Source organism: Vombatus ursinus, unplaced genomic scaffold (genome assembly GCF_900497805.2).
Source record: "Vombatus ursinus unplaced genomic scaffold, bare-nosed wombat genome assembly UNPS02014786.1, whole genome shotgun sequence".
NCBI lineage: Eukaryota > Metazoa > Chordata > Mammalia > Diprotodontia > Vombatidae > Vombatus > Vombatus ursinus.
Window position 1 is genome coordinate 3,397,663 of NW_020954564.1, and position 24,342 is coordinate 3,422,004.

The following is a 24,342-nucleotide window of genomic DNA, read 5'->3' on the forward strand; positions in this document are numbered from 1 at the left end:
CACAAAACATTTATTAAAGCCCTTCCTGCCTCAGTATTGACACTGAGAATAGCCTATGTGACCCTACCCAGCTCCAATGGGCCCAACAATGTCTGACCTGTGTGACCCTGAGTAAGTCATTTCCCCCTCTCTGAGTATAAGTTTTCTCAGCTGTAAAATGATGAGCTAGGCTAGATGACTGCTGAAATCATTTTCAGTTGTAAATACTGTAAATGAAAACAACTAAATACATCAGAAAATAGCAATTTGCTCTTAATTCACCCTCATCCTTATGCTAGGACCTTGGGTGATAGTGGAGGAGGTAATATAAAAGAAGACAGCTCCTCTTCATCAAAGAGTTTAAACTTAAGTTGTAATAACTGTAATAATCAGCATAGAATGCTGTGCTAGGAGGTAAGAGTTTGCATCTAAGTTTTGCGGAAAAGACAGTTAATGACCTTTTTAAGACTGGTTGTACCCTTCACTGGTTCCACCATAAAGAAAGGTGGTTAATCTAAAACCTCACCCAGCCCTTTACATCCAAGAATATCATCCTCACTGATGTTCGCAACTTCATCATTAACAAATCATCTTTTTATTGTGCTGTATTGTGGAAGTGCTTATTTTGTTCCATGAATTGAAAATAAAATACATTTTAAAAATAAATAAATCATTACTTAGCATTTAAAGATCATAGAACTATAGAGGTAGAAGAGCCCCTAGAGATAGCAGAACTTTATTTTTATAACAGGAGAAACTGAGACCCTGAAGGAGGAAACTGATTTGCCCAAGTTCACAGCACTTGAAGTCAAGGGTCTGGTGCCATGTTCACTACTCCACAGTCACCCTCTATCTTTACCTTTTAAAAAAATGTTATTAGTCTTCAAAGGGGGGACACCTTAAGTCCCCAGAGCCTTATTATAAACAAATCCCTTCAGATGGAAGGAGAGAAACACGAGTTAGGTTTGTGGCTAGGAAACGACCACGAGAGGGTTAGAATGAAGAAAGGCACATAATGGGAAGCATCACCATAGCCCAGAATGTCAGAGCTAGAAAGAATATTAGATACCAATTGGCCCAATCCCTTTTTGCAGAGGAAGAAACTGAGGCTCAAAGAGGGGAAGGCACTTGTAGAAGACTATTTGGATATTAAGTGGTAGACCCAGGGTATGGGGGCACCCCTGCTGCTACTTCTGTTGGAAAAACAGAAAAACAGGCTATCACTCACTTAATAACTTTGCCAAGGTATGAACTTCTATCGTGGCCTAGAGGAAGGTGTTCATAGGAACATAACTATAGAGCTTGAAGAGACCTTAGAAGCAATCTAGCCCAAACCTGTCATTTTACAGATGTTACAGATGTGTTACTTGAACCAAGGGAGGTTAAGTAACTTAAGAAATTTAGTTTTACAAAAGTTGTAATCTTCAAAGGGAGGATTTGAACTAGGTCCTCTGATAGGAGTCTATGTTCTTCCCTCTGTGCCATTCTGCCTGCGCTTAGAGTCAGAGACCTATGTTTGTGTCCTTTCTCTGCCAATCACTTGTCTTTGTCACTAGTTCATTTATATGTACCTCAGTTTCCTCCTTTGTAAAATGGGCTTAATAATCTTTGCAACACTCATCTCCCATAATTACTTTGAGGAAGATACTTTGCAATCCAAGAAGTATCACATGCATGAGTCACTGTCATTTTATTTTAAGCATCTGGCTCATAGGTGAAATGAGATAAATATCATCAAAGAAGAAACCAGAATGGCTGTCACCTTGTCCCAAGTATGGACCCAGATTTCTGCCTTGAGAACATAGTAGTAATAAATAAATAAATAAATGATTTAAAAAATTAGTACTTTACTATACAAATAGTTTCAAAAATCATGCAGTTTTGAATTATTAAAGTTTAAACCTGCACTAAGACTTTTGGGACATAATATAGCTGTGGGCAATGCGATGTTCCCATAAATACACATCTTTATTTATAACCAGTCTATGTGTTGATCAATATGATCGATTAGCCTTTTTGGATCATGGCCACAACATGTGGGGCTTTCTAACCTATTCACAGTGCCAATTGATTACTGCTTTTGGAAAAATGTGTAGCAAATTGCTCTGTTAATCAAGGTAAATCAAGCTGATGTCAGAGATCCTAAATATATATCATTGCAGTGATGGTGTTTGGATTGCTAGATATAGGGCTGTGTCAGGGCTTCCATTTTAATGCCTTGATTTCTCTGGAGGGGCTTTGGCTTAGCAAGGCAAGGTGCATGGTGGGGTAAGGAAACAAAGAGGAGCTCCAGGTATAGAGACTGCCTGCTTGGAAACCAAAGAACGTGGATGATAAGAATTGATGGTAAGTACCGAGACAGAAATGGAGAAAAGCAGAATTCACAGAATGTTAGAGCTGGAAGGACCCAGAATAACTGAAGTTTAGAGTTGGAAGGAATCTTAGAATATAGGATGCTAGGGCTGGAAGGGACCTTAGAATACAGAAGGTTAGAGTAAGAAGGGACATTAGGACATAGAATGTGAAGGTTAAAGGGGATCTTAGGACAAAGAGTGTTAAGGATGGAAGGGAACTTAGACTACAAAATGTTTCGTCTGGGATTAACCTTATAGAACCACACCCTCTATTATGAAGGGGGAAAAGAAGGACACAAAAAGTTAAAGTGTTTGCAGGAAAAAAAGACAGTTTTGTTGGAAGTATATTTGTTGTAAGGACGTTTGATTTGGGAGGGGCAACTAGATAGTGCAGCAGATAGAGTACCAGCCCTGAAGTCAGGAGGACCTGAGTTCAAAGCTAACCTCAAACACTTAACACTTACTAGTTGTGTAAGCTGGGCAAGTCACTTAACCCCAATTGCCAAACAAAACAAAAAAAACTTTTAATTTGGTAGAGCAAAATATAACTTTAAAGGTTTTCCTCCCAAAAGGTGATGTATGACAATATTTAAATCATACATTATCCCTTGAAGGGCATAACAAGAAGAGCTTTTTAGATGCTCCTCTGACTATTAATATTCACTGAAGCATATAATATGGAGGTGTATACTCACCTAAAGTTACAGCCATGGAGGGTGTCTAGAGCAGAGTCCAAATGGAAGAGGGATTATGCACAGCTGGCAAGGTCCTATAGATGTTTTTGGTTTGTCAGTGACATTGTGCTGATTGCATCAAGCCTAGGAATTTTGCTGAGTCTCTTAAGTGATACTCACAACTGCCTAAAAGAGTTCATCCTAATAATCTACACCAGATTTTTAAAAAAGTGGATGAAGAATGTCTATTGTCCACACTATGACTGAACTGAATGTGGAGCTGGTACATTAGTCCATATACTTTTAATGGAAACTGCTGATGGACAATGGACTGATCCAAGATTAAATAGCAAGGAAAGAACAGGTTGGATTACATCTTAGAAATTTCTCAGCAAGCCCAAAATGGTAAGGAGTTTAAAAAAAAGGTTTTCAGAAGAAATCTTTGTTGTTGTTGTTCCTCCTTCATTTTCAAAGAGGACCAATGATATCAAAGGGTGATGTCTTGACTTGCTAGTGAATTGGATTTAATCGAAGCAACATTGCACAAAATTGTCAGCCTCACTCTCTCTTCCAGAGTCATCATAGTATAGTGGCAAGACAAGAGTTGATGGCCCAGGTTGTAGTGGTTGATCTTGGAGTCTTTAGTATCTGACCAAGCTCTAAGTGCTCCACAGTGCCTGCTTCTGCCATCTTCATTGAGGGAACAAGTTGTTCTCATCCCCCCCATTCCACTGGGAGAAGTCTTCACATGCTTGGGGTAGGCATCCCCTTAACTCACCAATGGGTTTGAGGCCCCTCAGTTATCCTCAACCTAGCTTAGCCCATCTACTGAGATGGTATTCAGGGATGGGGAACCTGCAGCCTTGAAGCCACATGTGTCCCTCTAGGTCCTCAAGTGTGGTCCTTTTACTGAATCCAAACTTCACAGAACAAATCCTTTTATTAAGGGGATTTGTTTTTTTATTAACCCTTTTATTAATATTATTTTTATTACTATTATTATTATTCCTTTTATTAAGGGAATGTATTCTATAAATGATCAATAAACTAAAATACTAATAATGAGATAAATGTTAATTAAAACAACTCTAAGGTTTCAATGCACACTCAGAAAATTGGTACCTGATCAAGTACTTTAAGTGAGCCTGGGATAGAATAAATCAATTATTCCATCCTTACATCTCCCTTCTACCAAAATATGCTTTGCAAAGTCCCTAGTCCTGAATCCCAGATCCTGACTTCAGGAGGTTATTTAGTGACTTTAGGAGGTTCTAAGGTATCAGTCCTGAATGTCTTCCCCAATGCCTTGTGCTAAAGAAAAAAAATATCAATATTTAAGTGTCTGGGAAAGATAGGCACGAGAATATACCATTGAAGATGCTATAGATCCATCTAACTGCACTGGAAAACAACTGGGAACTCTGTAAGTGACCAAATTGTTGGTATCCATTGACCCAGTGACACCACTATTAGACAAATACCCCAAGCAAGTCAAAACCTGTGTGCTTTACCAATTCTATTTCATTCAACAGAATAGACATGGTCTCCATCATGGTAAAGCTCATGATCTAGTTGGGGGCAGGAAAGAAGCCATGCTAACTATTAGATAATAAAACCTGCAGAAGTTCAGAAACTTTCTCTACTGATGCTTAGCAGCAGCTTGTCAGAAATTTGCGATTTTAGAGAATTATCTGGGACACTAAGAGGGCCAGACTCTTGAATCCAGGTTCACTATGTTATGCTGTCTTTCATATACCAAAATATTTATAGCAACAAATTCTTGTGTGTTAACAAAAAAAAAACTGGAAAAAAATAGGTGAATTCCTGATTTGAGACTTCATTGGGATGTGTGAAGGCTATGGAATATTACTGTCCTAAGAAATGATGAATATAAAGAATTCATGAAAACTTGGGAATATGAGAACTAACCCATGCAAAGAGATGTGAGTTGGACCAAGAAAACAATTTGTGACATGAATACAATAATGCAGAGGAAAACACCACTAAAGGATATCAGAAATTCATATTAAGGTGATGACCATAATCATCAATTTCATCTCCAGAGGACTATAGTTGAGAGATCTACTTCCCTCTTCTTGTTAATGACCTAGTAGAACACAGGAATGAGACATATGCTGTCACAAACAGCCAGCATGACAGTTTGTTTTGTTTAACTATACTTACATACAAGAGAGGTTTGTATGGGGGAGAAGAGAGAAAAGGTTATTGGGAAATAATAGTGATACATCCAAAAAGCAACATCAATAAAACATTAAAATATAAAGAAATTCTTCAGGATTTTTAATGACCCCCTAAATTTCTCCCTGATTCAAAAACCCATTAAAAAAAACAAAAGACTAGTATTTCTTGGGTGATGTTAAATGGCTGCAAATCATGGAGTGCTACAATCTCTGAAGAGACAGAACTGCAGGTCATCCAAAGGGCAACGGGAAAAAATATGGTGGGTGTAAATAGTCCACTTCATATTACCAATGACAAGTTGTACACAAGAAATGGTCTAAAAGATATTATCAAAGAGATGTATGACCAGAAAGGGAGGTGGGACACTCATCGGGCAAGAGGGATGGGTTAACAGTCAGCCTCTTTATAGTACTGATGCTCACATATTGTTAAGAGACTTTCAGGAAGACCAGAAGGGTCTTCTGGGTGCTCTGTGGAGGATTTATGGGAGGATAATAATTGATATTTATGTAGAACGATTAAACTTGTGAAGCGCTTTACATACATTATCTCATTTGAGTCTTAAAACCACTTGGCAATGTTACAAGTAACAGATGACAATAATGACTAATGTATAGAATGCTCTGTGTGTGGTTTACAAAGTACCATTCCTAACAATGATGTTGTAAGATGAGGGAACTGAAGCATATAGAGAAGAAGCAGCCTGGCTACAGCTAATTAGTGACAGAAGAAAGTGATAATATTATACCAATTTTACAGATTAAAAAAATGAGGCCTAGAGAGGTTAAGTGACTTGCTTGTGATCAAATATGTATGTGTGTGCGTGGGGGGGGGGGGTTCAGCATAGACATTCCTGCCTCAAATACCATACTGCATATACTATTCCATGTTTCCAGACAATTAAAGGTAGTCTGAAAGGCATGTCATTTAAGGAATCATTAAGAGAACTTTGGAACGGTTTACCCCGAAGACTAGATGACCTGGGTGGGGTGGATTCTTGACTTCAAATATCTACAAGGCTGTCAAGAGGAAGGAATTATTATACATAATTCCAGAAGGGGCAACTAGGACCAGTGTATGGAAGATAGAAGGATGTATATTTCATCTTGTGTCTAAAGATACCAATGATATGGGGTGTGATGGGGAGATAAGGAATGAATGTGAAGGGTACATAAGTATGTCAATCATTTAATAGACAAGGATACGTCTTGGTCTCCAAAAATGTCTTATTCAAAAATGATTTATCCAGTAGTAGAGCTGATAAGGGCCTAGCTACGAGTCCAAAAGATCTAGGTTTGACTCTAACCTCAGGTACTTACTGGTTGTGTGATCTTGGGCATATAACTAAACCTCTCTGAGCCTCAATTCTTAATGTATAAAAATGAGAGTTTTGCACGGGACGACTTCTGCATTTCCTACCAGTTCTAAGTCTAAATCCCATGATCTTCAGGTAAGATGATCACAAGGCTACAGTAAAAAGAAGAAGGGGACTCATGTTCACATCTCATTATTCCTCCCCAGTCCAATATGGGCATACCAGGAGCAGTCTTCCACCAAAGGGTCAGCTGTGAAAGCAGAGGGCCAGATGTTTAGAGGTAAGGGCAAGGTCTCATTTAGACATCTGCACTTGGTTTTCCACTTGTTATGTCACAAGTAGGTACAAGTCTATTACCTAGGCAACTAGAGGTTTCTGGCAGGGAATATTCTAGATATAAGGGGTTCCAGAGAAGAGATAAAATTGGGGTAGTAGGCAGGAGAAGGAGTCTGCTGAAGCAGAGATGATTTTTTATGAGAATGACCTGGACCATCCCTTCCCACCAAACCAACAACACCAATGACAAGAAACAACAACAATAACAACATGTTATAATTTTAAGATTTTTAAAAATCTTAATCTTAATTAATCTTAAAGAAATAAATTCAAATAAAATTTAAAGTTAAAAGAAATTTTATTAATCTATGATTGTTTGATTAGAAGATCCAATAAGTCTAAGCTTCTTTGTTTCTAAGATTATCTGAATCTGTGACCATAAAGTTCTGTGAGTCTTCACGTCTAAGATTAGACATAACATGAGAGGAAAAATGAACAGGAAATAGGAAAAGAATCTAGGATGAGAACTAAGACTTCAAATACAGAATGTAGAGTTACACATCCCTTGAGAGGATGGAAGGGAGGTATAGAGAAGGGATCATGCAACCTATACCTAGGCCAATTCTCGTCCTGGAAAGGGAAGCACAGTGAACATGTTGTGGACATTTCTCCCTCCCCTCAGATCAAAGGCAAAGTGGTGATGCAATCAACTGTTTGTGTACTGAAGTCAACATGTCTCCATGGAGGCCTGGAAGGTCCACACATGGGAACATCTGTTGGTGAAAGCCACTTGAAAAATAAGCAGGCAATTAAGTAGCAGGCACATCTGTGCCAAGTGCATGGGACCACCAGGAGTGCTAGCAAGGCAGGAGACATGAAGAGGAGAAGATGAGGGAAAGCTGGAAGAAGATGCTTGAGTGTGCATGCAAGAGTAGGCACGACTGGGATTGAAGGCAGGAGGAAGAGAGGGTCAGAAAAAGAGTCCAGTAAGGAGTACTAGTTATTCTATTCTTTATATAATGGTATAGAAAACCTAAGATGTGGTCACTGGAGATATTTAAAAAAAATATGGTCTTCCTAAAGCAGAGTCCATTTCCCACTTTTGGACAATTACCATGACAATAACTTGAGTTTAAGACTTATAAAGTGTTTTATTCACAACAATCTAATGAACTAATTGAACAAGGTGTTAAACCCATTTTGCAGATGAGCAAAACCAAGGCTCAGACAAGTGGAGGGGCTTCCATAAGGCAATGCAGTCATCAGGTATTAGATGCTAGATTCAAACCAAGATCTCCCTATTTGAAATCCAGTGCTTTCCATATAAACCTAATGATGAAAACGGAATTTATAACTTCATCATTCATTCTGATGGCTTTCAACATCCAACTCAAGTTGCCATTCTCTCCTGGAACTCTTTCCTAACTTCTCCTGCCTTTTCTTATCAAACTGAATTTTGCTAGTATCTATTAAATCCCTGCTATCAATCATCGCTCAAACATTTATATTAAGTTGCTACTATGTGGCAGGCACAACACTAGGCAGTAAGGATGCAAAGACAAAAGTGTGTCCCTGCCTGCTGTATACAGATGGTCTAGATCAGGGATGGGGAACCTGCAGCCTTGAGGCCACATGTGGCCCTCTAGGTCCTCAAGTATAGCTCTTTGACTCAATCCAAACTTCACAGAACAGTTTGGATTCAAAGGGCCACATTTGAGGACTTAGAGGGTCACATGTGGCCTCAAGGCCACAGGTTCCCCACCCCTGTTCTACATTAAATAGACATACATCAGTCTATGTAAAACACACAGAGGAGATAGGCTTGGAGGCAGAGACACTAACGTCTTAGGCTAGTGGTGTTAAATTCAAATAGAAATGGATCACTATGGGCCGCATATCAACTTAGAAAACCACAAATTCATATTATCTCTGTTGTATTGTATTTTTATTTATATGGTTAAATATTTCTTGATTACATTTGAATTGGGCTCATGTAACACTTGGAAGTGTGAATGGGCTGCATGTTTGACACCTTTGTCTTAGAGGACCAGGAGAGGTCTTAAAGAAAGCAGTCTTTATGATGCATGTTTAAGGAAAGACAGGATTCCAAGAGGGGGGGATAAACAAGGAGACTATGGAAAGGCACTGATATGGAAGTCAATAGAAAGGCACAGTGATGGGAAAAGTGAACCCTACTATATCCATTGCCCTCAAGATTGTGATATATGAAGAAGGCTGCAACACGTACAAAAATAACTGAGGATACAAAATAGAGCATATATACTTACAGAAAGTACAAGCAAAGTGATTTCTCCCTTCTTTGAGCACCTGTAGCATTTACTACCTGTATCTGACTCTTGACACTCAGTTATCTACTGCTTTGTATCATCTACTCGTATATATTTCTTATTTTACTAATTAGACTGTGAACTCCAGGGACTGATCACATCTGTGGTTCTGTACACCTATAGCACCCTGCACAGTCTCTGCATATGAGTCATAGTCATTGCCTTAAGACTCAGAGCTAAAAGGGACTTCAGAACCCATCCAGTTGTGGTTTAACAAATGGAGTGCTGAACCTGGAGCCAGGGAGGTGAGGGTTCAAATTTTGCCCCTCCTCTCCAGCCACGCTTACTAGCTTGGTGACTGTAGACAAATCACATAATCTTTCTGAGGCTCATCTTCCCTCTTCAGTAAAACAGAGATAGTGGTATTTGTAGCATATGTTGGGAAGGCTTGTTCTGAGGCTCACATGACATCATAGGATGTAAAATACTTTGCAAATATCTAAATAATGTGCAAATATTAGCCACCATATTTTTATTTACATATATGAAAACCCAACACCCAGAGACAAAAAATGAGTTGCCCAAGGTTACATGGGTTTTAAGAGGCAGAGAGAGAATTTGAACTCAGGTCTTTGGACACCAAGTCCTATGCTCTCTTTGTTACTATAATCCAGTACCACATTATAAATACTTAAATATTTGTAGAATCCCAGATCTGGAAAGGCCTCTCATTTAACAGAGTAGGAATTCAATTCCAGAGAGGTAAGATAACTTGCCTATAGTTAAACAATTAACTAGTTACAGAGCTGAATGTAGAATACAAATGACTCCAACTTATTGGTTCATTGATTAGATAGCCAAAGAATTCAAAGGCTTAAAATGAGGAGGGAAGATTAAGTTCATTAACCTCATTTTGCTGAAAGGTTAAGTCACTTTAAAGTTGCAACAACAACAACAATTTATATTAGTATAGCACTTTGCAACTACAAGGCATTTTCACAGACATCATCTTATTTGATGCTCATAACCATTCATTGTTAAAATTCTATGGCCTAGAGGAGAGGATTTAGATTTATTCTACTTGGGCTCAAAAGAAAGAACTAGGAATAATGGGTGAAAGTTAAAGTGTCAGAACTTGGCTCCATACAAGGAAAAACATCTGAACAAATTGTTGTCCAAAAGAGAAATGATCTGCCTTGGGAGGAGTGGGTAGTCATGGGGTTTCTTTAGGCAGAGGCTGGAGGACCATTGTCAGGGATCTTGTCAAAGAGGTTCCTATTCAGGCGCAGATGGGACCAGATGGCTTCTGGGGTCCCTTCTGACCCTGAGATTCTAGGAGTCTCTGATTCTAAGTGAAGGGTAAAGTCGCTGGGCCTCCTGGGAGGCTCTTGAATTCAGTAACAAGGATGGGGCTAGAAAACAACCCTGACTCCTTTCTCTATGATAAATTAGGTCTGAGTAATGACTTTGCAATCCTGACCACATCCTCTGTCTCTATCGCCAACAACAATGGATTATTTTCAAAAGCAGCTTGAGATAAACCGCGACCCTATTTGCAGTCTAGCCTTTCTTCCACATGATGGCTCTTCAAATACATGAAGACAGCTATGATGACACCCATCCCCCATCTTCTCTTCTGCAGGCTAGTCATCCCTAGCGCCTTTAATCAGTCCTCATATGACATAGTGTCCACTTCTGTCAGCGTCCTAATCATCATCATTGTTGCCTTTGTCTAGACTTAACTCCATAAAAGTTCATAGGATTTAGAATTCGAAGAGCTCACTAGCTCTAAATTAACTGCCTCATTTTATACATGGGAAAACTAAGTCCCAGAGGAGTTGCTAGGTGGCAAAGTGAACAGAAAACTAGACCTAGAGTCAGGAAGACCTGAGTTCAAATCTAGACTCATATACTTACTAACTCTATGACTCTGGGCAATTCACTTAAACTTTCTGCCTCAGTTTCCTCATCTGTAAAATGAGGACTAAAATAACGCATACTTCTCAGGATTGTTATGAGGATGAAATCTTTGTAAAATGTTTGTAAATGAAATATTTGTAAAGCACTTTGCAAACCTGAAAATAGCAATATGAATCCTAACTATTAAGTGTCATCTCCAGTTAGTGACTTACTGAAGTGATGAATAGCAGTACTGTGATTTGAATGCTGGTCTTTGGAGTCAAAATCTCTCTTCTATGCCACTCTCCATTCCTGGTTGAAATTGTACCCAAAACTGATTACAATCCTCCAAGACGGCCCTGCCCAGGACCGAGGGTATTAAGGTAATCATCTCCACTCTTTGGGGTCTAAGCAGCCCAAGTATCCATCAGCTAACTTGTTCCACATCATCAGAGGTCAGTCCCCCTTAGACTATTTCTACTTTCCACCTTGGACCCCCAGAGAAATTCTGTCCTCAAAGGCTTGTTTTAATGAATGAGTTGCCAACTGAATGTCAACGACTATTAATGAGGTGGCCAAGAGATGGCCCTTGAAGGGGAAGGATTGCAGCAAACAATTGGAAACAACATTTCCTGGGGCTTTGAAGGGCAAAATTAACAAAGAGTTTCTCTGTTCCTGTCTCCATTCACAACCACCTCCACAGACTTTAATTCGGTGACTGCTGATTTCCCAAACTTACTTGAGAATATGATGATTCTTTGCTTCTTTTCAATTTTTTGTACTGTTTTGTTAGTTTAATCTATTTTCCTCTAAACACTTTAGTTCATACTTTAATGTGGACAATCATGACATCTCTGAAGCAGTGCAGTTTAGTGGAAAGAACAATGGATTTAAAGTCAGGAAAGCTGGTTTTAAATGCAAGCTATTTTCAGCTTCTGTGACATTGAAGAAGGCACTTTCCCTCTCTGGCCATCATTTTCCTCATCTATAAAATCTGAAGGTGAGACTAAATTAAGGCTTCTTAACCTGGGGTCTGTGAAATTTAAAAAATATATATATTTTGATTATTTCAACATATTTCAAAATAATCTAATTAATTCAATATAATCAATTTATTTTACAATACTATGCATTTTATTTTATGCATCCAAAAACACATTCCCAAGAGAGGTCCATAAACTTTATCAGTTTTGTATGAGAACAATGCACTCTCTGAAAGGCAATAGAGCTGCCTGATATGTTTTTCCCCCCATGACCTGGGGAACTTATAGAGTGCTTGGGAGAAAACAGATGAAATCTTGCTCCATTGGTAATTATCCCATACCTTTGGCAATTTCCCATTAAAGAATGTGGCTCCCAGCCTCTCTACTTTTCCATAGTTGTTCGGTCTCCAGAGCATATTTAGAAATTGCTTTTCAATCCTTCAGTCTTCGATAGCCTGGGAGATTTGTTTTGATTTCGCAAAGTAGGACTTTATACCCACTCAGTGAGCTGGGTGAGATCAATACCTTTGCTTCTGCCTTGGAATAATTTCCAATGGAAAGTGAAATGAAAGTTCCTTTGGGTCCAATGCCAGCTGTTGTTTTCTGCCTAGGGGTCTGAGCACAACATTCTAGTGCCAGATGGGAAGATTAACATAAGGAGAAAACTCAAACAATGTCAGATGCACCAATCCACTGAATCAAAATAGCAATGCTGAAAAGCTATAGCTCTTTGGGGCAAGAATGGAGACACCAACAAGGAGGACAATGCACTTATTGGAGGTCTTCCAGAAAATGAAGGTGACCACTTATTGGGTGGGTTATAGTAAGATCATAGATCTGGAGTCTTAAAGGCCATCTTGTCTACTACCCTTATTTTACAGATGAGAAAATTAGGACTCAGAGAAATTAAATGACTTGGCTCAGGTTATACAGATAGTATGTCGAATGTGGGATTTGAACCCAGGTCCCATGATTCCAGAACCAGTGTTATTAACCAGTGTAGCACAATTGGAACAATAGCTCCTACATCCCTTCAAAATCTAAAATCTGATTCCATGATTCTCTAATTATCTATCTAAGAAGCCAAGTCTTTGCAATCATAGCAGCACAGAAGAGGGCCAATGATTACGAGGAATTTTAGATTTAGAGCTAGAAGAGATCTTAGAGACTGTCTCTGAGATAGCATCATTGATTCATAGCTAGACAGAACCTGAGAGGTTAACTAGTCAAACCCCCTTATTTTACAGATAAGGAAAATAAGATAAAGTGTTCAGAGAGATATAGCACCTTACTCTATCACATAAGTGGTAAGTGACAGATTTGGGATTCAAATCTGAGGATTTTGATTTCTGGGCAGCTAGGTGGTACAATCACTAGAGTACCAGGCCTAGAGTCAAGACCTCATCTTCCTGAGTTAAGATCTGGTCTCAGACACTTACTAACTGTGTGACCCTGGGCAAGTCACTTACCCCATTTGCCTCAGTTTCCTCATCTGTAAAATGAGCTAGAAAAGGAAATGGCAAACCATTCTGGTATCTTTGCCAAGAAAATCCCAAATGGGGTCATGAAGAGTCAAGCACAACAGAAACGACTGAACAACTTTGATTCCAAATCCATTTGCTGAAACACTTTGAGATAAAATAGATTTGGAATCTTGAACACCTATCTGAAAAAATCAAGTGATCCTTTGAGGTGGAAAATGCACTGGTTTTGGAGTCAAAGGGCAAGAATTAGAAATTCAATGTTGCCAATAGAATTGTCCATGTGACCCTGGAGAAGGCATTTCATTTCAAGGCTTTAATTTCTTCATTTGCAAAATTAGTAAGTATCTTTGAACCAGATGATCTCTAAGGTCCCTTGTAGCTCTAAGCACTATCTGGTATGTTTATTACTTTTGTCCCCATTTCCTTTCCTGGTATCCCAATCCATGTCCCAGGATTCCAGAGTTTCCCTGTTTCTCCCCACATCAGAATTCTCTGTTCTGTGCTTGTACCCCAGAGAGCTACTAAATGATTAGAGCTTGAAGGAATTCAATTCATATTCAATAAAGGAATATGTACTAATATATTGATAGCTAATAGTGGTTGATACTACCCATCCCTTATGTTCATATAGGATTTCACAGTTTACAAAGGTCCTGCTTTCATGTTCATCAACTCATTTGATCTTCAGGACAGCTCTGTATATGGGTATGTATATAAATAGTGTTTATATGTATGTATGCAAATATATGTATGTGTATATATTTGCATACATGTGTGTATATACATATATATGTCTATACATATATACATACACACCTATGATAAATACCCTTTCCTTTAAGATCTTATATCCTAGGACATCTTGCTCCATCATCCCACATTAATTGGCTAATCAGTTGTCAAATCTTTCCTTTTTAACCTCCACATCCTTCATATCTGATGCTTTCTCTCTACTCACAACCACATCAGGTTAGAGCCTCATCATCTCTTGCCTAGATTCTCACAATGTCCTCTTAACTCATGTCCTTACCTCCAGCTTTTCCCTAAGTCAATTCATCTTCTACAGAATTTCCAAAGTAATTTTCTATAAGCACAGAAATGATCTTGCTACTACCTTATTCAATCAACTCCAATGGTTCCCTATTACCTCTTGAATAATTTATAAACCCCTCTGTTTAGTTTTTAAAGCCTTTCAATGCATGGTTCCAACCTCTCTTTCCAGCCTCATTAAATGTTACTCCCCTACTCATACTCTGTGATCCAATGAAACTTGTCTTCTCAGTTACTCACCTACAGCGTGACATCTCCAGTCTGCATGTCTTTGCACAGGCCATTCCTCATGCCTAGAGCATATACATCATACCTCCACACCTCCAGGTTTCAGAATCTTTCTCTTCTTTTAAGGCTGAACTCAAGCACCATGTTTTACATGAAGCCTTCCCTGATTTCCTCAATTGTTAGCATCCTCCCTCTTTCTCCTTCCCTTCCTCCCTTGTATTTGACTACCTTATATACATTTGTTTCTACTTGCTTCTTGTTTACTTGTTACATTCTGTGCATTTCTAGTCTTTGTGCCTGGCACAGAGCAGGTGCTTAATAAATGTTTGTTGATTGACTTATTGATACACACAAGGTAGACTGTGATAGAGGCCAAAAAAAAGATCTAATAAAAAATGTGCTAGTGAAATTTGAGGAAAAAACAGTTGCTATTACCTGGGGGAATTAGGGAAACTCTATGGAGGTAACACATTAGCTGGGCCTTGAAGCAAGAGAAGGTTTTCTGTAAAGAGAGATAAGGAGAGAGTGTCACATTCCAGATATGGAGGATGACCCATGTGAATGTACATGGGAGTATGGGACAAGAATGGAGAATAACTAGTGTACTTACTATTTCCATTTTACAGATGCGAAAACTAAGACCCAGTATAGATATGGGACCTGCCCAAGATTAGACAGGGTGTTAAAAACAGAGCTGGGACTAGAACTCATGTCTCTAGATTCTTGATCCAGGGTACTCTTCCCACTTTCCTGCATTGCCTTGACACAGTGATGTTGAGAAGCCATGTACAATCAATTGTGTTTACATCTAATTAACATTATCTGTTATTTTAGAAGATCCAAGAGCCCAGTGGTACGGCCACCCACATAACTTATACAGAGTATAACCCCTATAGATATTTTTTATATAGTATTTATAAGCTATTGTGGCTGAAAAAAAATCGGCATAGTGAAAAGTGCTAGATTTGTATTTAGATGACCTTGTGTTGAATACCAGTTCTGTATCTTACTACCTACATGAGTTTGGCAGAACACATGATCTGTCTGAGCCTCAGTTTCCTCATCTTTAAAAATGAAAGGGTTGAATTAAATACCCTTATGGTACTAATTTTATGATACTATGAGTCTCTGAGGATCCCCTCTGGAGAGACTTGGTCTCTGATGACAGAAAGCCAGTTCATCTTGACTGTGTTGAGGAAAATACTTTGCAAAAATGTGAACTACTACTGAAATGTGAGTTCTTTGGGTCCCTTTTGAAGCCTTGTTGGCTCAAGGAGGACTGGTCAGAATCAAGAGTCTCAGATCACCTCTGCACCATAATGCAGCATCCAGCAGGACGTGTATGGAGATAATCCTGGGCTAATTAATACAATTCAGTTTATTTCAGTAGGCAAATGATAACAAACTAAATCAAAAGGTAGATAAACCTGGGAAAGAAAATGCATTAGTTCCTTTTCATGTCTATCATCCACTGTGCTGACAAGTATATTTCCTCATAGTTGAATGGCTAATTAATTATTGATATGTTTCAGAGCAGTATTGGGGGTACTTTTTAGAGCCCGTGAAGCAATTAGGATCCCTGCCCTCCATAGACTTTGAATTCTCAAACTAGAAACATGTCTTTACTTTTAAGGGAGGCCATGCTGAATGTTGAAAAGGGCTCTGGATAGGGAATCGATCCATCCCTGTTTCATTTATAAAACCCTTCACAACTTGGCCCTTTCCATCCTTTCCGGCTTCTTACACTTTATTCCCATCCAAGGCCTCTACCTCTCCTTTGCACATTATGCTCTATCCCCTGTCTCTGCACCTTTTCTTGCTATCCCCTATATCTGCTGTACTTTCCCTTCTCCCTCTACCCCTCAGTTTTCCTCTTCAAGACTTGACTCAAACCTCTCCTCCTACAAGAGTCCTATACTTGTCCCTGCAGGGCTAGTGTCTTCCCTCTCAGATTACCTCCCAATTTTACTGTTTCATGAATGTATATAGTTATTTGTATCTTGTCTCTGCATTAAAATGTGAATTCTTTAAGGACAGGGACCATGGGGTTTTATTTTTTATTGTTTGTTTTGTTTTGTTTTTTTGTTTTGCCTTTCTTTGCATCCTTAACACCTAACACGATGCCTGGCACATAGGCATATTATTTTTTTCATTTAATTTATTTTATTTTTAATTTATGGAACAAAACAAGAATTTCCATAACATGGTATAATAAAAAAAATTGCTCATGAAACTGACAATCTATTATGTACAAATTGCTATTCCATTTACCTATGTAATAAATTTATAATATGCATAGACATATTATTAAGACTTTAAAAATGCTTATTGACTGATTAATTTTATGTTCTGCCTTTGCTATTTACCTATATTCTCTGTGCCTCAGTTCTTGCATCTATATAGTTGAATTCATTCTATCACACATTTATCAAATGCCTACTGTGCACATAGCCCTGTGCTAGATGCTGGGGACACATTTTGAGACAAAGAATCTATGATCTCATTCTGCAGACATTCATAGGTGCAGATCCCAAATCACCCAAGCCTCTTCATCCTGCCTAATTCTTCTCCATACTAATCCTTAAATTCTTCATAGGGCCACTAGAGTTATTTTAAATTTTTTTGTTGGTAGCCATACAGCCCATGGGAGGAGTATGTTCTCTTATCTCTTCTTCTGCTATGTGACTGTCCCATTTCCTTTTCTTGTTATATATGTCCTTGGGGATACAAATATAAACAATGATAAAAATGGGAAGGGGTGAGGTATGCTAGTCAATTTAAAAAAAAATACCCTTTCCAATTCTAACATACTGGGATTCTTTAAAAATCTTTAAGGTCACTGAGAGATACAAGGGTCTTAGTCTTCTTAAGAGAATTTAGGAAGCTGACCGCCCTTCTGAAGTATACCAGATTCTTCCTGGAAGCGACAATAGAGATGAGGAAAGACCTGAAAGAAAGAGGTCGCTTTGTTCCTATGAAAAGAACTCACTTTAAAGACACAGGCCAGGAGCCTCACTGGGACCTTTTTATTTAGGGAAAGAGAGTCATAATGGCTGAGATTTATGCAGAGAGCTTATCCCTAAAGGATTCCAAAGCATTTTGCAGACTTCCTTAACCCACTAAGCCACCCCCTTGGGGTCTATCCAGCTGTCATTTCACCAGGAAAAAAAAAAAGTAGTGCCCTACCCAGAGATCTATTGAGATCTATGCATTTAGTGACTTCTCAGCTGCATCATATAAATAAGAGATGGGGGGAAAGCCCTCCTACATTAGATCATCTGGTCTATCCCAACAATGTAGAATTGTTCCCCACAGAGCATCCTCAAGTGCTCAGTAGACCCCTACCCCATGAGCTTCATTTCTGTAATTTGAGACCAGCCCTTAAAGAGGTTGTTATGCAAGGTTTGCCAATGGACCAGATGTTTGATTTCCTTTTTAAGACTATCCGGGGGCAGTCTTATTGGGTTGGACCTTTTCCCCCCCAGAAAGTTTAGTAAAGGTAAGAAAAACAGGGGGAAACATATGCTCTGAGGACTCCATTCAGATTGAATTATAGTGATCTCATAATGTTAGGGGAAGGGAAGCCCCCAGGGATTTGGTCAAGGTTGAGGAAGACAAGAAAGAGGAAAAAAGTGAGAAAGGTTGAAGAGTTTCTTCTTTTCTCTCTGCCTTTTTAAATTTTTTTTGCCTTGGTCCCAACTTTATTTATCACTACACATTGTCTAATTCTTGCCTTGAATTTTCCAAAGGAAGTAAGAATTTAATACCTTCAGACAGGAAAGAAATTGGTTGCATTTTTTATTGCAGTTGTAGGAGACGAGCAGCACATCTTCATTAACTCCCCATGACATTCAAAATAGGGAGAGATAAAGAAAACACTTAATCAAGAAGGAAAAATAGAAATGTGACTCCCCATCCCCAATCCGGGCCACCCCCTAGGGTATGAATGAATTCAGTGACTGAAGATTAATACCCTGTGCTCATTCTAGGTTGTGGGTGTGTTTGCTCTCTTCAGTCAGAAGGTGGTGCTGGATTTCACAAAATGGTGATGAAGGCTTTCAACCTCTTGGAGAGAAAAAAAAGGCAGGGGGTACAAATTGGGCTGAAACTTAGCTGAGTCTATACTGAGTCTATACTTACCTACATAGCCACAAGGCAGAAAAATCTCTCTGGAGGTTGATTGGCACAGAGGACAAAGGGATGATACAGTGTCTCTGGTGTTCTCTGTCTAAAGTAAGGCTAACTAGATACAGGCCAATCTGTTATAATAGATTTGTGTTTCTGCGCTTTGGGGCAGACACAGGGAGGCCCAGTCTTTGTGGGGGAAGTCAAACAAGAAGAGTTAACTAGGCATGTTCTTCGACTCCTCCTATACCTGAAAAATGACCTCTCCTCTGGGTAGGACAGCTGTTGGGACAAGTTTTCTCAAGGTCTTTAGCTCCCAAGACTTTTGCAACAGGTCCAAGGTTATTCAAACGACAGAAGATAGAATATAAAAACTAAAGCATCACAAAATAAGGCAAAAGAAAGCCATTGGCCCTCTGAAAAAAAACTGTGGCACAATGCAAAGAGCTCTGGATCTGTGACAAAAGGACTTAGATTTGGAAACTGTCTTTGCTTCTTACTGTGTAATGATGGGTAACACACTGAGCCTCTCTGAGTTTCACTTTTCTCATCTGTGAAATAAGGGGATTGAACTTGGGCATCCCAAAAGATTCCATCCAACTCAAAAGCATGAGATTCTACGACTTCAATTTGTGGTTGGTGATAGGAATTGCACTAGAACCCTACAGTGGTACCCTTCATAATGGTGCACAGGCTATGGCAGTGGAGTTTAAGTTCTTGTGAACCTTTCAATGTGGAGAAGCTCAAACTTGACCCCAATTGAACACAAATTTAGAGCTGGAAGAGACCTTAGACGACATATAGTCTAATCCCTTTGTATTCCAGATGATCTAACTGAGGCCTAGAGATGATAAATGACTTGCTTATGGTCAGTGACACAGGTAGGAAATGACAAAGGCAAGGATTTCAACTCTAGTCCCTTGATTCTAAAGCCAGTAATCTTTCCAAGGTTCCATATTACTTCTTGCCTTGATTTCTGCCATCTGAGGACCAGACTGATGAAGTGCTGGAAAAGAAAAGTTCTTCACCAAAAGGTAGGCTATTATTGTTGAATTTCTATTTGAACTCCCATAACTAATGGCCAATAGATATGAAGGGGCTGCTATCTGAGCCAGAGGAGGACTGATTGAATCATAAATCTTTTCTTGAAGTACTATTAACAATAAATCTTACATCCATAAAATACCTAATACTTTTCAAAGCACTTTCACACATTGTCTTATTCCATTCTCATGAAGCTAGATCCAAAAGGAGTTATGCTTGCCCCCCTCCCTCTCTTTTTTTAAATTGATTTGGAAGCTGAATCAAAGAAATGCTCATCAAATCATAGATGAAGAGTAGGAAGGTACCTTAGGGGCCATTTAGTCCAACCTAAACATTTTTACAGATGAGGAAACTGAAGGCAAAAGAGATATAATGAATGACTTGCCCAAAGTCACACAGGCAGTAAGAAGCAGAGCTGAGTTTTGAACCTAGGTCCCCTGACTCCAAATACAGGGCTCTTTCCACTCTACCACACTGCCTCAGATATCCTACTCAAAGAAGCACAGGGAATTTGGTAGCACATCTTTGACCCCAAAGGTCAAAGGTGAAGCTTTTTAGTCACCTGTCCTTGGGTCCCTGACTGGCTTATCCCCTCACCAACTGTGATGGGGAGAAATCACAGGGGTGAGAAATGAATTACACATTTCAACTGTGTGGGAGTGCAAGGCTGGGGAAGGTCACTAAGTAGCTGAGCTGAGCTATCTGCTTCAAAGGACCAGAAGGTCCCTTTGGAGCTAAGGTGGGAATGTTCAATCCCACTGCAGCCCAGTCTCATAGATTTCTAATTAATCACATCAAGCCAGAGGAGAAAAGAAACCGGCTGCTGGAACACACAGGAGGCCCTCCCATGCAGGAGCTCCAACAATGCGCATTTGCACCTCAATAGTTCTGGTAGATTGAGAGCTGCAGCAACTGAGGAGCTCAGCAAGACTGGGAAAGTGAGTGAGGCTTTGGAACATTCTCCTTTTGGAAACCTTACCTAGAGGAGCTCTCCAAGCCCCTGAAATTTGGGGTTGTGGGTATATTTGGGCAAACAGCAGAGAAAAAGACCCATTTCAGGTGCCAAAGTAATCAATAGACATGTTGTGGAATGATCAAATTTTCGAAAGCGGGAGGAGAAACTTTTTCTCCAAAAAAAAAAAAAAGAATCCTTTGGCTTTTTCAAGCAGTCTGCTTCCCCACCTCCAAACCAGCAACACCAGGACCATTCTACAAACAGAGTCTGTTAGGGAGAAATCTACTGTCCCTACTTCAGACTGTCCCTCATTTGTGAATGTACAGAAAGAGATAAAGCATGTATTTATGTGAAGAGAGATTTAGATCTCTCTGTAGGAAGAAACTAAGAGGCCAACTAATCTAGCTCTGCATTTCTCATGAGGAAACTGAGGCCAAGAGAGGCAAAGTGATTTAGTTAAGGTCATGTAGGTAATAAGGTCAGAGCAGGGATCTGATCCCAGGGCCTCTGACTCTAAAGCCTTTTCACCTTGAGTATTTACTCTTTGGTCCCTCTCTAACTGTAATCCTGGGATCATAGATTTAGAGGAGCTAAGGCCCTTAGAGGTGTCCTACTTGAATCCCCTTATTTGACAAAAGAGCAAACCAAGGCCCAGAAAGGATAAGTGACTTGCCCAGTGGCACATGAGTAACACAAATAGTAGACAATTGAACCCTGGTCCTCTGAAAATCCAACGTTCTTTCCACTGCACCACTTGGCTTATATACTATAGATTGATTATTTTCTTGGCATTGCAAGACAAAAGATTTGGGGAGGCAGGTCATTTCTCAGTGTATGAATGATAGATTCCCGAGGGTCCTAAAGACAATATTTCCTGAGTGACATTAAAAGACCCAGGCTACAAAGTATCCAGTAATGTGAAGGGGAAAAAAAAATTAGATCAAGCAACTGGATTGGTTGGGCTATAAAGCAGGAAATCACCTGCTTTAACCATTCTTCCCTGTAGTGATTGGGTCTTCCGGCATTGTATAGAAAGAGTCTAAATGACTGAATGTGTCATTTAAAGTATTTAGGAGTTCCTGTAGGAGTACAGATGCAGGTGCCAACATTCTCTCAAGAACTATAGAACATAGAGAAATTTGGTGCTGGAAGGGCCCTTAGAACATAGAATGCCAGATTAGACACTAGCTTGTCTAACATCCTCATTTTATTGCTAAGGAAACTAGCATCAAGAAAGGAAGAAAGATTTGCCCAGGGTCATAGAACGAGTTAGCAACATAGCCAGGATTAGAATCCAGGCCTCCTAATTCCCACATCAGTGGTCTATCTACACTATGCTGCCTCAGCCGATTGAATTGTTTTTGCTCTCCATAAACTAAATTTAGAGGCAAATATTCTAGAATTTATGAGTTTGGAGGTGATCAGCACTATGTCTCACTCTAAATTGGCCAAAGTGGAATAGCACTTCATTCAAAATAAAATGGAATCCATTGCAAGATTGTCCAAATGTCTTCCATTTGCACTGTTTCTTACTCTCTGCTGCCTTGTCCATTGGCTATGGTAGCTGCTAATGATTCCCATCTGGGCCTAGCCTTCTCTTCAGTCTGGTACACACACTGGCCTTGCATTTCTCAGAGGACAAAGAGCTTAGATAAGGAGATCTGGTAGTGAGAAGGCATTTACTACCATAGGCCACTCAGAGAAGGTTGGTCTTTTCTACCTATTCACTTTCTTCATCTGTAAAATGATGCTTTGGAGCTGATGACTTCTCAGGTCCCTTCCAGCTCTAGTTGTGTGATTCTGTATAAACCTCCTGGCTTTGAATAACTAGGCTTTCTTTCACCCTCTCAGAAAATATTCCATCTAGGAAAACTTGAATTTTAGACTACAGACCTATAGTCATCTATTCCAAGTTCCTTCTTCTAGGAATCTAAGGCTGAGAGACGGGACTTTACTTGCCCAAGGCCAAACAACTAGTTAGAAGCAAAGCTGGGACCACAATGGAGGTAACCTAACCCCCAGTCCAGTGTTCTTAGCACCTAATCAGATGTCACTTTTCTCTCACATCAGCTAATCATCACTAACTAAAAGTTTTAATACCGTTTCTCATTATTTAGGGAAAACTTATTATTTGATCAGGGAACATGTTGTGCAAAAGAAGGAAATTGGGAAACAGAGCTGGTCTTCAGCATCCTTCTACCTCCCTTTCACCATCACCCTTCATCCCACCAACTCCCAGGTCCAGCCCTCAGGCACTCAGTGGTCTCAAGCAGTTCCCTCTTCTACAAAACTGATAATGCCTCTGCAAAATAAAACCCCAACAGGAAATCTTGCAATATCACTGGAAAGTGAGACAAAGTTGACTGACTTCTTGTGACAGATACATCAAAAGTAATTGTTACATTGATTAGGTAAGTTAGAGGCTCCCTTCCTATTCTATGAGGGAATGACTTTAAGTAGAGGAAGGATTCTTAATCTGGAGTCCCTAGACCCCTGGAGAAATTTTGATTTGATCCATGAACTTGAATGGGAAAAGATTATATCTTAATTTTCATTAACTTTTAATTTTAGTTTGGCATGTCCTTCAAGAATGAATGTAGGCAGCAACCCGCCCCTACTTACACATACTGTATGTGTGCTCCCAAATAATATAGTTACATTTTTACAAGAACTTTCATTGCCTGAGATATCACATGGTAAAAAGGAATGAATTTGATTTAGCTAGTTACATGTATTATAATGGGTAGGGGTCCATAGGCTTCACCAAATTGCCAAAAGCAACCAAATAGGTTCAGAACCTATGAACTAGAGAAAGTATGATATAGTAGAAAGGACAGTAAATTTGGAGTGAGAGGACATGAATTCAAATCTTAGTTAAACTACTTTGTACCAGTGTGACTTTCATTAAGTCACTGATAAGTGACTGATAATCAGTTTCTTTAGCTGTACTTTGTCTCTAAAATGAAAAGATTGGATTAGATGTCCTTCTAGCTAATTTCGGGCTCAAAATTCTGTGATTCTATAAATCCCAGGTAAAAATAACAAGCCAGTGGGGGATTTTAGTGTAGTTCCAGTGTTGTATCTGCCATAACCTACAAGCACTCTTCTATGGATTAGGATAGCTAAATGGAACAGTGGATGGAGTGCCGGGCCTGGAGTTAGGAAGACTCATCTTCCTGAGTTCAAATCTGGCTCCTTACTAGATGTGTGACTCTGGGCAAGTTACTTTACCCTGTTTGCCTCAGTTTCCTCATCTGAAAAATGAACTGGAGAAGGAAATGGCAAATGACTTCTATATCTTTACCAAAAAAATCCCAAATGAGTCACAAGAGTTGGACAGGACCGAAACAACTGAACAACAACAACAGAGATTAGATGCTAGAGGGAAAGATAACATTGAAATTCAGTCATAAGATTTCAGTTTGAATCCAGGGTCTGCTACTTGCTATCTGTGTGACACTTGAACAAGACACTCTCTGAACCTCA